Here is a 13,110-nt window from a genome sequence, read left to right as displayed (position 1 = left end):
TACTGTGATAATCAGAGTTGCATTAAACTCACGGAGAATCTAGTATTTCATGACAGGTCAAAGCATATCGGGATCAGATATCATTTCATCAGAGACTATGTTCAGAAGGGAGCTATGAAGCTTGAGTATATTTCCACTGATGAGCAGGTTGCAGATATTCTTACCAAAGCCTTACCACGGGGCAAGCATGTCTACTTCAGAGACAAGATGGGTGTGGTGAGGAACACCTTCCTCGGTAAGAGGGAGTGTTGAAATTTGGTACCGGAGGATAGGTGGTTCCCTAAGGCTTTGATCTTTGGCCTAGGGAAAAGTGTCCAAAAGAATTTAAATTTTTCTCCTAAAGTAACTTTATAATTTTTATAAAGTTAAATCTAATTTGAAAGTGACTTTAAGTGATAAAGTTACTAAGTCTAATTTTAAAGTGACTTTATAAAGTCAATGAAAAATTAGAAAGGAAAAGTGACTTTGGAAATAAATGACTAAGTGGGTCTTTATTAAAGTGGGGTGAATTAAAAAATAGAAAGTGAGATTTAAATGAGCATTTAATCTTAGCCATTGATCTAAATCTATTTCAGCCATTGGATTTAGGGATCACCCAAAAGTCATTTAGGGTTGGGTTAAGGGAGGAAAAGGAGGAAAAGATCATTAATTCTTTCATGAGCAGATTGGGAGAAGGAGAGCAAGAGAGCAAGGGAGATTTCTGGACGAGGAGGAGAAAGAGGCAGCAGTTTGGCACACACACCAAGGCAGCACTTCAACAAATCCGAACAGCATAAAGAACAAGCAAAAAAAGACAGTTTTTGTGAGCAAAATAGTGGAAAAATTAATTTTCAGCACGAATATCGAGGAGGCGATTTTCTGCACTTTTTCCCAGGGCTGTCCGTACAGTCCGTACGGTCCGTACATCCGTACAGTCCGTACGGTCTGTACAGCTCTTACAGCATTTTTCAGATTGTCGTTTGGGCTGAAAACAGATAAGTTTTGCTTGCTGGAAATTTCTGTTTTTGCTGAAATTTATTTGCTGAAAATTTTCTCTGTAAAAGGCATTTTCCAGAAATAAAGAAGAGCTCTCAAACTGGTTTTCCCCAAGAGTTGTAGGGGGTTTTTCCAGGGTCAAGTTGACCAAAAATCACTGAGTTTAAATGTGTTTTAATGGCTGTTTTAATTGCTGATTTTTTATTTCTGCAATTTCCAGCACTCTGAAAATTTTCCAGAATTTGTGTTTTCAGCAATATTTATTTTTTTCAGTCTGTTAAATGTATAGCTATGGGAATGGGCATTTAACTATATGGGAGAAATAAGGTGAAACTGAAAACCAGGGTGGGAAACAGAAAATTTTACAAGGGATGGGAAGTGTTTTTTAAGGTACTTTAAGGATAGGGGAAGGTGTATGAACATCCGGAAACAAGTTTTGCCGGTGATTTGACCATCCAAGAAAAATTAGCTTTCAAAACCCTAGGAGAGGGAAATGAGCTTGCCTAGGCACAACTGAAGCATGAACAAGGTGTTAAATGACCCATTAGACACTGACATGATAATGACAACCCTATGAATGATGATAGACTCAGCTGAATAGTGACATAGACTAACATTTGGGCAAACCCTAGACCTAATGCCTAGTGACCAAATTTTGCTTGAAAACTCTTTGAAATGACAAAATTTGACTTGGAAACTCTGAGACCACTTTGTAAGAGCATATTTTATCACTGGAGGAAGGCTGGAAAGACTGACACTAACACAACCCACAACAAAATGGAATATCAGAGAGGAAAAATAGATAAATTGTTGGGGCAGCGAAACCAATGTTGCATGATCAGGATTTACCCATGTTATTATGGGTAGAAGCATGAAATACGAAAATTTATTTCCAAAACATGTGTCCACACAAGGTGTTGGGGAGGATTACCCTTGAAGAGGCATTCATGATAAGAAACCATAGGTTAGGCATCTTCACATTTTTGGGTGCTTGGTTTATTACCATGTTCCATCAAATAATAGGACAAAACTTGAGCCTATTGCAGAGAAGAGTATCTTCATTGGATACAAAGAGATCTCAAAAGCTTACAGATCCTACATTCCTACACTTAGGAAGATAATGGTATGGAGGGATGTGAAATTCAATGAGGTCAAGGCTTTCATAAATTCTTGTGGCTTAGTGATAGCTATAGTAGAGGTTTAAGAGAAAGAAGCACCAAAGGAAGAAGGGAGACAACCATTATAGATTGCAGGACCCCAAACTTGTGTGTAGAATGAACAACATAAGCTTGAGGAGAAGAATATTGTTCCATTTACTTTGTTTGTTAGGATGAAGAGGCCAAAATGGGCATAACTTACCTAAGGGAAGCTCATGCGTAGGTGGATGCTCCTAGGACTTTAGTAAGGGAGAGCATACCACCAAGAAGATTTTCTAGTTACATGGCACTTATGAGTGAGTTGATTGAGGTTGAGCCTTCTAGTTTTGAGGAGTCATATGAGAAGCAGATGTGGAGGGATGCCATGGTGGAAAAATACTCTTCCATTATGAAGAATGATGTATGGAAGGTTGTGCCACGACTTGAAGGGAAATCAATGGTGGGATCTAGGTGGATATATAATATCAAACACACTATTGATGGCAGTGTTAATAAGTTCAAATCCCAATTCATGGCTAAGGGGTTCTCTCAAATAAAGGGAGTTTACTATGATGAGACATTTTCCCCTATAGCTAGGTACACTTCCATCAGGGTCATCATTTCCATTACTGTAGAGATGGGTTGGAAGATCCATTAGATGGACATTAAGATGACATTTCTTAATGGTGTGATTGAGGAGGAGGTCTATATAGAGCATCTAGAGGGCTTTGAGGTGCATGGGAGGGATTCTCATGTTTGCAGGTTGAAGAGAGCATTGTACGGACTCAAGCTAGAACCATGTGTATAGTATTTTAGGATAGACAACTATCTGTTGGGGATGGGCTTCACCAAGTGCAATGTTGACTCAAACTTGTACTACATATTAGTTAGGGTAGATCTGATCATTTTTGTGTTATATGTATATGGCTTCTTTCTTTAAGGTTCAAAGAAGCTTATTGCATATTACAATAGCGATCTTGCTTCAAAGTTCGAGATGAAGGATATGGAGTTGATGTAATTCTTTTTGGGGCTAGAGGTGTGACAAAGAAATGGGAAGATATTCTTGGATAGGGGAAGTGTGTTGTGGAGATATTAAAGCAATCAAGATGTAGGACTGCAAGCCTATGTGTATGCCAATGGTGACCAATTGGAAGAAAATTTATGATTCCATCTGAAGATTACAGTCCCGATAAATTTCCAGTAGAATTAATTTTCAGACCATCGATTCCCGATAATGTCACTAACTAGCGAGTATTCAATCATAATGACGACATTTTAAATTTCTTAACTTCTGATAAGTCCTATGATGATCAAATTATTGATGAAAGTGAGCATGATCTTCAAATGAAAGAAAAACTTGAAGAAAACTCAATACCCAAACCAGTGGTCAAACTTGAAGACCTTTATGACATCAAAGATAGGTTTAAACAGGCTACTAATTCAAAGCTTCAAAGCTCTACTCTGAGATTTGAATTAATAAACCTTGGTACTGAGGACAATCCACAAAACATCAATTTGGGATTAGGACTTACTTCAGAAGAAAAAATTGCATTTATCAAACTATTGCATGGGTATAAAAATGTCTTCGCTTGGAAATATGATGATTTGAAAATGTATGATACATCTATCATACAACATACAATTCCAATGCTATCTAAAGGAAAACAAATAAAGCAGAAATTAAGGAAGATTCATCCTAACCTAGAGAGTCAAATAAAAGTTGAATTAAACAAACTCTTGAAAGCTAAAATAATTTTTCCTATTAGACATTCAAATTGGGTGTCCAACATGGTGCCAATAAGGAAGAAAAATGGTGACATTAGAATTTGTATCGATTTCAAAAATATTAATAAAGCGAGTCAAAAGGATAACTTTCCTTTAGCAACCATGGAGCAGACTCTCCATTCAGTAGCTGGATCTAAATTAATATCCTTCTTAGATGGTTTTTCAGGGTATAACCAAATTTTGGTGCACCCAAATGACAAGCTTAATACTACTTTCAGAACCAAGTGGGGAACTTATGCCTACCAAAAAATGCCTTTCGGATTAAGCAATGCTGGAGCCACATTTCAAAGAGAAATGGACATTGCATTCAAATGTCTAATCAATAAATCAATAGTCGTTTATTTGGATGACATTATTGTTTCTCTAAGAAAAGATCAAATCATTTACATGACTTGAAACAAATCTTTAAGCACTGCAAAAGGTATGGAATGAAACTGCAAAAGGTATGGAATTTCATTCAATCCTAAGAAGTCCTTTTTTGCTCTTGATCAAGGTAAACTCTTGGGTTTCATTGTTTAAAAGGATGGTATTTATATTGATACAGATAGAATCAAAAAGATTTTTGATATTCCATTTCCACATAATAAAAAACAATGCAATCATTTTTAGGTCGAATTAATTTTGTAAAAATATTTGTTCTAGATTCTATAGAAAATGAAGCTTTTGATTCAATCAAGCAAGCAATTATAAATGCTCCTGCATTAAACACTCTTGATTTTTCAAATCATTTCATTTATATACTCTTGCATCTGATTCATCTTACGCAGCAGTGCTAACACAAATCAATGATCAAAACTCGGAAGCACCGATTTCATTTTATAGTTCAAATCTTCAAGGTGTTGAATTTAATTACTCCGAAGTTGAAAAACAAGTTTTTGTTGTATACAAAGCCATTAAACACTTTAGACCCTTTCTCTTAAAGGCTCACACAAAAGTTGAAGTACCTTTTTCAGTAGTAAGACAGTTACTAGTTCAAAGGGAATTGGGAGAAAAAATGGAAAATTGGGTCACGACATTACAAGAATATGATTTGGACATAAAACCAACAAAGATTGTCAAAGGCCAAAGTTTTTGTAGGTTGTTAGTAGGAGCTTCAAATATTCAGGAACATGAAGGTACAAACAATATTGAAGAAATCAACGAGATAAGTACCATTAATCCTGAATCCCAATATGCAAATTTGATATTCTATTTGAAAAATGGATTTGCTCCTTCTAATCTTTCGTATAAAAATAAACGTGTCATAAGACTGAAGGCAAAAAACTTCATGATTGTTGATAATGTGTTGTTTAGATGGAATTATGATTCAATTTTGTTAAGATGCTTAGAAAAACCTGAAGCGCAAAAGGTCTTGCAGGAACTACATGATGGTCTGACAGGAGGACATTTTGGAGCTGATACAACAACCCACAAAATTATTCATGCTGGATATTACTGGCCCATATTATTTAAAGATATTCATGAATATGTAAGGAAATGCCAAACATGTCAAACTACCAGTGGAAGACAAAGGATGCCAGCTTTTCCTTTGCAACCAATCAACATTGAGCAGCCATTTGAACCATGGGGATTGGATATCATTGGAGAAATTATTCCACATTCATCCAAACAACACAAGTATATCCTTACAGCTATCAATTACTTTACTAAGTGGATGGAAACAATTCTTTTGAAGACAGCGAACTCTGAGGCAATCATTGAATTCATAGATCAGTTCATCATTACCAGGTTTGGTGTCCCACAAGCTCTTATTTTTGATAATGCATCTTATTTCTCTGGTAATTCCATACTTGAATTTACTATCAAAAGAGGATTCAAATTTAAATATTCTGCAAACTACTATCCTCAGGGTAATGGTTTATCAAAATCCAACAATAAAAATCTTATCAGAATCATTAAGAGAACTATTGATCAGAATCATAAGAATTGGCATAAGTCTTTGATATTTGCACTATGGGCAAACCGTATAACACAGAAGGCCTCAATAGGAACTTCTCCATTTAATCTAGTGTATGGAAATGAGGCTATCATACCATCAAACTTAATACTTCTATCACTAGCCTTAGTGCAATTTATTGAAGAAAATACCTCATCTTCTATTCAATTAAGACATGATCAGATCCTGAAACTAGAAGAAGAAAAGGAGAAAACCCGAATTACACATGCAAAGCATCAACACATTATTAAATCTTCTTTTGATACAACTTCAACCGGCTCAAAACATTTACAGGTTGGCGATCTTGTTTTGAAATGGGACAAAGCCCATGAGGATAAAGGAAAACACACTAAGTTTCAGAAAATGTGGCTTGGACCATTCCAAATCAGCAAGAAGATAGACCCATCTACATTCATATTGCAAGATCTATCAGGAAAGAGTGATTCTCTTCCTGTCAATGGGCTTATTTTGAAAAAATTCTTCAATTGAGGAGGTAACCCCTGTTCACCTTGTAAATAATTAATTTTCAGCTATATTCGTGTGGATAATTAATTATTTTATGTCTTAGGAAATAAAGTTGTAAATAGCCTCCTAATGGTATTTACTATATTGAAAAAGTCACTCAAAAGAAAATAGTTTTAATATTTACTTTTGATAGATGGAAGCCTTGAAGGAAAAAGAAAATTCTAGGAAATTAGGTATAATTAAATTCTAAAAACCCTTTTCATTTTTGTGAAATCTTCTCAAAACTTGAAAATACTGTAAATTATTCAAAAGTTTTAGAAGCCTTAAAAAGGTTATCAATAGAAAGCAGAGACTCATTCAATCCTAGCATCTTCAACTCTTAAAATTGTCATCCATGTTCTCTTAAGGAGAAATTATTCACCCCATCCATCAAAGTTTATGATTTTCAGAGTGTAATTCTAAAATATATTTGATATAAAAGATAAGAGGTCTTATCATAAGCCTGCTTACCATGCTCATATGGGACTAGTTCAACTAACATTACGAACATTGCATACCAAAACAGGGTAATGGATTATAATTATAAGACAAGGGGTCTCATCACAAGCCAGCTTGTTCAGTTAAATTACAACCAGTGAATGGTATTGTCAACAATTGGCCACCAAACCAGGACAATGGCTTTTTATCTTACAAAATAGAGAAATAAGGAAAAAAGAAAATGTAATACAAAAAATGTGGAAACATATCTTTTGGATTCATTCTTTTAAATTATACTCTAAAATGGATGGAAAAATGAATGATTAATGGTTAAAAGGTAACCCTGTCGAGACTATGGACGTTTGTTGGTAGCAGTGGTTCTACCTGTGACAAAGGAGTCATTATACAAGCTAAGTTGGAAAAGTCTCTTCTTTTATCATTATCAGCCAATTAAGGTTTACTTGAAACTTAGAATGTATTTAATTTTGAAATGAGAAGGAGATAGCAAAAATAGTTTTCATTATATTCAGAGTTTATGACTATCCAGTTATATTAGATTTTCTCTATCAATTAAGGTTTTCAGATTAAGAAAGTTAAAACCTTATATTACTTTCTCAGAGATAACTATTTCTCCCAGTGAATCGCCAATTGTTGTGCTCTACAACAACCCCCCATTTCTATAAAAAAAAATTATACAAAATCTTAATATGAAATGGGTCTCTTTTAAATAAACTTAGTTAGATGTGTGAATAAAATGGTATTTACCTCATCACAAGAAAAATCCTTATTAAAAGGCTCGACGTAAATAAATCATTTTATAAAGCCTTTTGATAGAAAACAAAGTGTTCCTTTAAAAAAAGAAAAAATATTGTAAATAATTCCATATTTGTGATAAAGCGATTGGAGATTGCATATCGCAATAATAAAGGGGACACACATAAAAACAAGACCTCATCTAATTCCCTGATTCAATAAAGCAAATCGCAATTGGCAATCGGGGAAATCAAATGCTAAAGGTGCACAAAACAAATCCTCCTCAACTCCTCCGATCTGAAAAGTAATCGCAATTGGCAATCGGCCATGTCATTGATGTTGGCATTATGGCACAGGTGTGACACTATGGTACAGGTGTTGTCCTTGATGGCAACTCTCTCTGATGACAGATCTCAGTTCAGACTACAAGAATGAAGAGAAAATTCATATACGCAGGTTCATTAAGATCAAGTCGCGTATACACGCAGGTTGGAATTTATAAAAGTGGTATGCGTATACACGCACTTTCATGCAAAGAAAAGCGCGTATATGTTGGAAATCTTACCTTTGGGTCCATGGCAATTAGTCCTTGCAATTTGAACCTATGGTTTTGGACCATGGTATCTCGACAAACGTGTTGATCCCTAGTATTGAGTTGATGGTATTGGTTTATTATGGTTTTGGACCGTGGTATTGAGGAAGGCCTAAAACTATAAAAGAGGAAGGAGATCATGTGGCAAGGGATCATCTGAATTATTGAATATCTGATATTGTGATAGATCTGGAATACGGGTGATTGGGTTATGGTGCAGATCTAGATCTGAATGAAGGTGGAACCTGAGCGCAAGAAGGATAAGGACTATTAACGGATCTAAATCTCAAGGCTTGAACATTGGTATTTCTATATGCTTTTGATCTGTTATATGCGGCGCACTCCTGATCTATAAATCTGGGCTAACTAATGTCTGAATGCTTAAAAGAATAAATTATCCTTTATAGATCTGTACGCAGGTTCAGTGAATTGAAGGTGCGTATATACGCGTTTTCTTTGAATGAAAGACGCGTATACGCAGGTTGGGTGTGGTACAGAAGCGTATACTCGCAGGTTGATGAACAAAGAAGTAGCGTATATGTCTTGATTTATGTTCTAGCTGCTTCTGTTTTATTGATGCAGTGTTCTGGGTTCAAAATTGGTGTTTGATTACAGTTACTGTGTTCTAGGTTCAGTAATAAGAGAAGTGCTTAGTTGTTTCAGCTTTTTATTGGTGAAAAGGAGTTTGGGTTATGCAAAAATTCTTGATGTTTGATTGGTGTTACTTGTGGATCCAGTCTGAAAATTAATGAAATGAGGTCCCTGAAAGCAAAGAGAAGGTTGCAGCCTTCTGCAGGTAGGAGCCTGCGTACTAGTATCTCAAGCTAGTACAAGAACTAAGGGGGTTGAGAGCTCCCTTCCAGGAAAGCTGGAAAATGAGAGAGAGTTGTAGCTCTCTGCAGGTTGCAGCCTGCGTACTGGTAAAGTCTGCTCCAGTACAAGACATTGTAAAGAGAAGTTTCTAATTAAAAAGAAGATAGAGATGAATTGCAGCAGGGGGTTTTCACCCACATTGGGTTTCCTCCTTATATCTTGTGTTCTTGTGTGTGACTGTCTTCTGCTTTGCTTCACTGTTTCTGGTACTATTTATGTGCATCTGACTCACAGATTAATAACTGACATTTGAAAGATAATTCAAATTATAAGTCTGATTTATATACGCTCGTTTCTTTATCTGTAGTTGCATATATATGCGGGTTTTTTTAACTGAAGTAGCGTATATCATCTGGAATTTAAAAAGGAAATATTTGGCTTAATAATACTGATTCACCCCCCCTCTCAGTATTATTTCCAACAATTGGTATCAGAGCAGGTCATTCAGAGAAGCTTGATCGCTTGAAGGAAGATCATTCATCATGAGCAACTACGAGAGGGAAGCATCAATCAGGCCTCCTATTTTTGATGGGACAAACTTCAATTATTGGAAGGTAAGAGTTACTGCCTATCTTCAATCTCTTGGTACAGAAGTTTGGGATATCATAGATACAGGCTACACTTTTCCTTCAGCTACTCCTACAGATGCATCCGAGAAGAAGAAATATGAAACAAATGCTAAAGCAGTCAATACTCTGCTAGGATGCTTATCTCAAACAGAATTCGTGAAGGTTATGCAATATAAATCTGCAAAAGAAATATGGGACAAGATTGTCTTGAGCTACGATGGAGATGAACAGGTAAAGCGTGCTAAACTTCAAACCCTCAGGATTCAATATGAAAATCTCAGAATGTATAATGATGAAAGTGTGGCTAACTATTTCCTTCGGGTAGATGAGATTGTTAATTGCATGAAAAACTTGGGTGAAGAAATAAAAGAGGCTATTGTGGTTGAAAAAGTTCTAAGATCATTGTCCCCCAAGTTTGAATCTAAAGTGTCTGCAATAGAAGAAAAGGAAAATCTACGAACTCTTACTATGTATCAGCTACACGAAATTCTAACTGCTTATGAAATGAGGAAAGGAGGTCCATCTGACAGGAGAGAAGCTGCCTTCAAGGCTTTAGGCAAAGGAGAGTACTATGAATCAAGACATGAGTCAGAAGAAGAAGAAGAATCAAATTTTGTCAAAAATCTTCAACGGGTTGCTGGACGGTTCAAAGGTAAGTTGCCCTTCAAATGCTTTGCTTGTGGAAGAGTGGGTCACTACGCTGCCAAATGTCCTCATAAGGATAAGATCGACAAGGGAAAGGAACCTATTAGATGGAACAAGAAACAGAATGCAAATAAGAAGAGCTACTACACTCATGAAGAAAGTGATGGTCTATCAAATAGTGATGAAGATGAACGAGGTAATGACTATAAACTTTTAATGGCCTTTGAAGATGATGACTACATGGATGCTATAGATGTGGATAGCTTTTATGATGAAATTTCTAAACTCAAGACATGTATAGAAGAAAAGAATATGATCATTGATACTCTACAATTTCAAATAGATGAAAAGGAAAAATATCTTGAAAAGTTAGAAGGTGAAATTGTTGGCCTTAGAAAAGAGATTGAGAAAACAAAGGCTATTAATCTTAACTTTGTCAAAGGATCTGAAACTCTGGATGAGATCATCAATGTACAACGTTCTCCACTAAACAAGACAGGTTTGGGGTATAATGGAGAAACTTCTCAAGCATCCACCTCAAAGAGTTATCTTGATGCAGCAAGAAGAAATGAGCAAAAGCACAATGGAGATCACCAGGTAAAGCAGGGACGAATTACATCAAGAACAAACAAAGACTATCAGGTAAACCAGGGGCAATCCTTCTTAAGGGTGAACAAAAGCTACTACCAGCCACAGGTAAAATCTTCTCAATTTGCTTCAAGAATGGATGACAATAGAAATTACAATCATTTGGCTGGTAGATTTGATAACCGCAGAAGTTTCTTCAATGGACAATGCTTCTCTTGCCATAACTTTGGTCACAAAGCAGCTCAATGTGTTGCATATAAAACAATCATGACTAGAGAAGCTCAAAAACACAGAAGTATGACAGGGATTACAAAAAGGACCTATAACAACTTTTCGGCTCTTGAAAATGAAGTTGAATGTTCTATTTGCAATAACTTTGGTCATGAAGATTCTGAATGCAGGAGCACGTTTCCGCAGACAAAGGAACAAGCCTCAAGCACAAGAACATGGAGAATAAAGGAACCACAAACAGAAAGATGTGGGATAGCCTTTTATGCAGAGGGACAGGAAAATCTATGGTACATTGACAATGGATGTTCGAAGCATATGACAGGTGATAAAGAAAAACTTGAATCATATTCTGCTCTAGAAAAAGGAAATAAAGTTTCTTTTGGAAATGATACTCCTGCAACTATAAAAGGAAAAGGCACTGCTCAGTTAAAAGAAAAGGTTAAAGCTGGAAATGTTTTATATGTTGATGGATTGAATCATAATCTTCTAAGTGTCAGCCAGATGTGTGATCAAAGAACCGAGGTGATATTCAGATCAAATGGATGTCTTGTTCATGATCTTGATACAGGTAAAACAGTGATCAAAGGTAAAAGAACTCCAAATAATCTATACATATTTGAAGAAAGACAACAACAATGCTATCTGAGCAAGGATGATGAGCATTGGTTATGGCACCGGAGGTTGGGGCATCTAAGCTTTTCACAAATAAGGAAAGCATGCAAATATCAGGCAGTTCGTGGTCTTCCAGATATCAAAGTTCCAGAAAACACCATATGCAAATCATGTCAGTTTGGAAAGCAAACCAGAACTAACTTTCCGGAGAAGGAAGGATCAACTAGCATGCCTCTTGAGCTAGTACATACAAATACATGTGGTCCATTCAGGAAAAGGACACCTCGAGGAGAAGAATACTTGATATTATTCATTGACGATTTCCCCAGGTTTGTCTAGTTAGGACTTATGAAGCACAAACATGAAGCATTCGAAAAATTCAAATCCTTTAAAGCCTTGGTTGAAAATGAATCAGGATACAAAATTAAGTGCCTCAGATCCGACAGAGGTGGGGAATTTACCTCAAATGAATTTTTTGATTTCTGTGAAGAACATGGGATAAGAAGAGAATTCTCTACAGCTAGAACTCCTCAGCAAAATGGAGTAGTGGAAAGAATGAACATAACAGTCCAACAAATGGCTCGTGCTATGCTTGATGAGTCAAGAACTCCCGCAACTTTCTGGGGTGAAGCTGCATACGTTGCGGTTGTTATTCTCAACAAAACAAATGTCCGGGTGAACAACACTCAAACTCCTCACGAGCTCTGGTATGGTGAGACTCCTTCAGTAAAGCACTTCAAAATCTTTGGGAGCAAATGCTATATTAAGACTACTGATGAGCAGCTTGGCAAACTTGAACCTAGAGCAGATGAAGGAATTCTTCTTGGTTATTCTCCCTACAGCAAAGCATATAAGTGTTACAATAAAAGACTTGGAAGAATTGTTGACAGTATTGATGTAGTGGTTGATGAAAAAGGATACATCCCCAGGCAAGTAAATCATGAAAATATCGATGAGGATGAAGACTACTCTCCAAATCAGGCAGATGATGAAGGAGAACCCCAAGAGGCACCAGAGGAACATATAAGGATAGAAGAGAAGACTCCATCCAGATATGTTCAGAAGAATCATCCAGAATCTCAAATTTTGGGGCAGAAAGAGGCAGGTATACAAACCAAAAGAACAATAGCAAAAGCTTCAAGCTATTTGGCATTGCTCTCTTCCACTGAACCACAAAATGTAAAAGAAGCATGCAAAGATGAGTGTTGGGTTAAGGCAATGGATGAAGAGCTTGAGCAGATCGAAAAGAACAACACTTGGGAGTTGGTTCCTAGACCAAAAGACAAGAATGTCATAGGAACAAAATGGATCTTCAAGAACAAGTTGAATGAAAATGGGGAAGTTATTAGAAACAAGGCCAGGCTTGTTTGCAAAGGGTATGCTCAACAGGAAGGAATAGACTTTGAAGAAACTTTTGCTCCTGTTGCTAGACTTGAGGCCATCAGAATGTTCCTTGCCCTCTCTAGCTTTCAA

This window comes from Pinus tabuliformis, chromosome X (genome assembly GCF_031772625.1).
Source record: "Pinus tabuliformis cultivar Carrire ecotype Pingquan chromosome X, CPIR1, whole genome shotgun sequence".
Lineage (NCBI taxonomy): Eukaryota > Viridiplantae > Streptophyta > Pinopsida > Pinales > Pinaceae > Pinus > Pinus tabuliformis.
The sequence above is the reverse complement of the archived record's forward strand: the minus strand, read 5'-3'. Positions refer to the sequence as shown.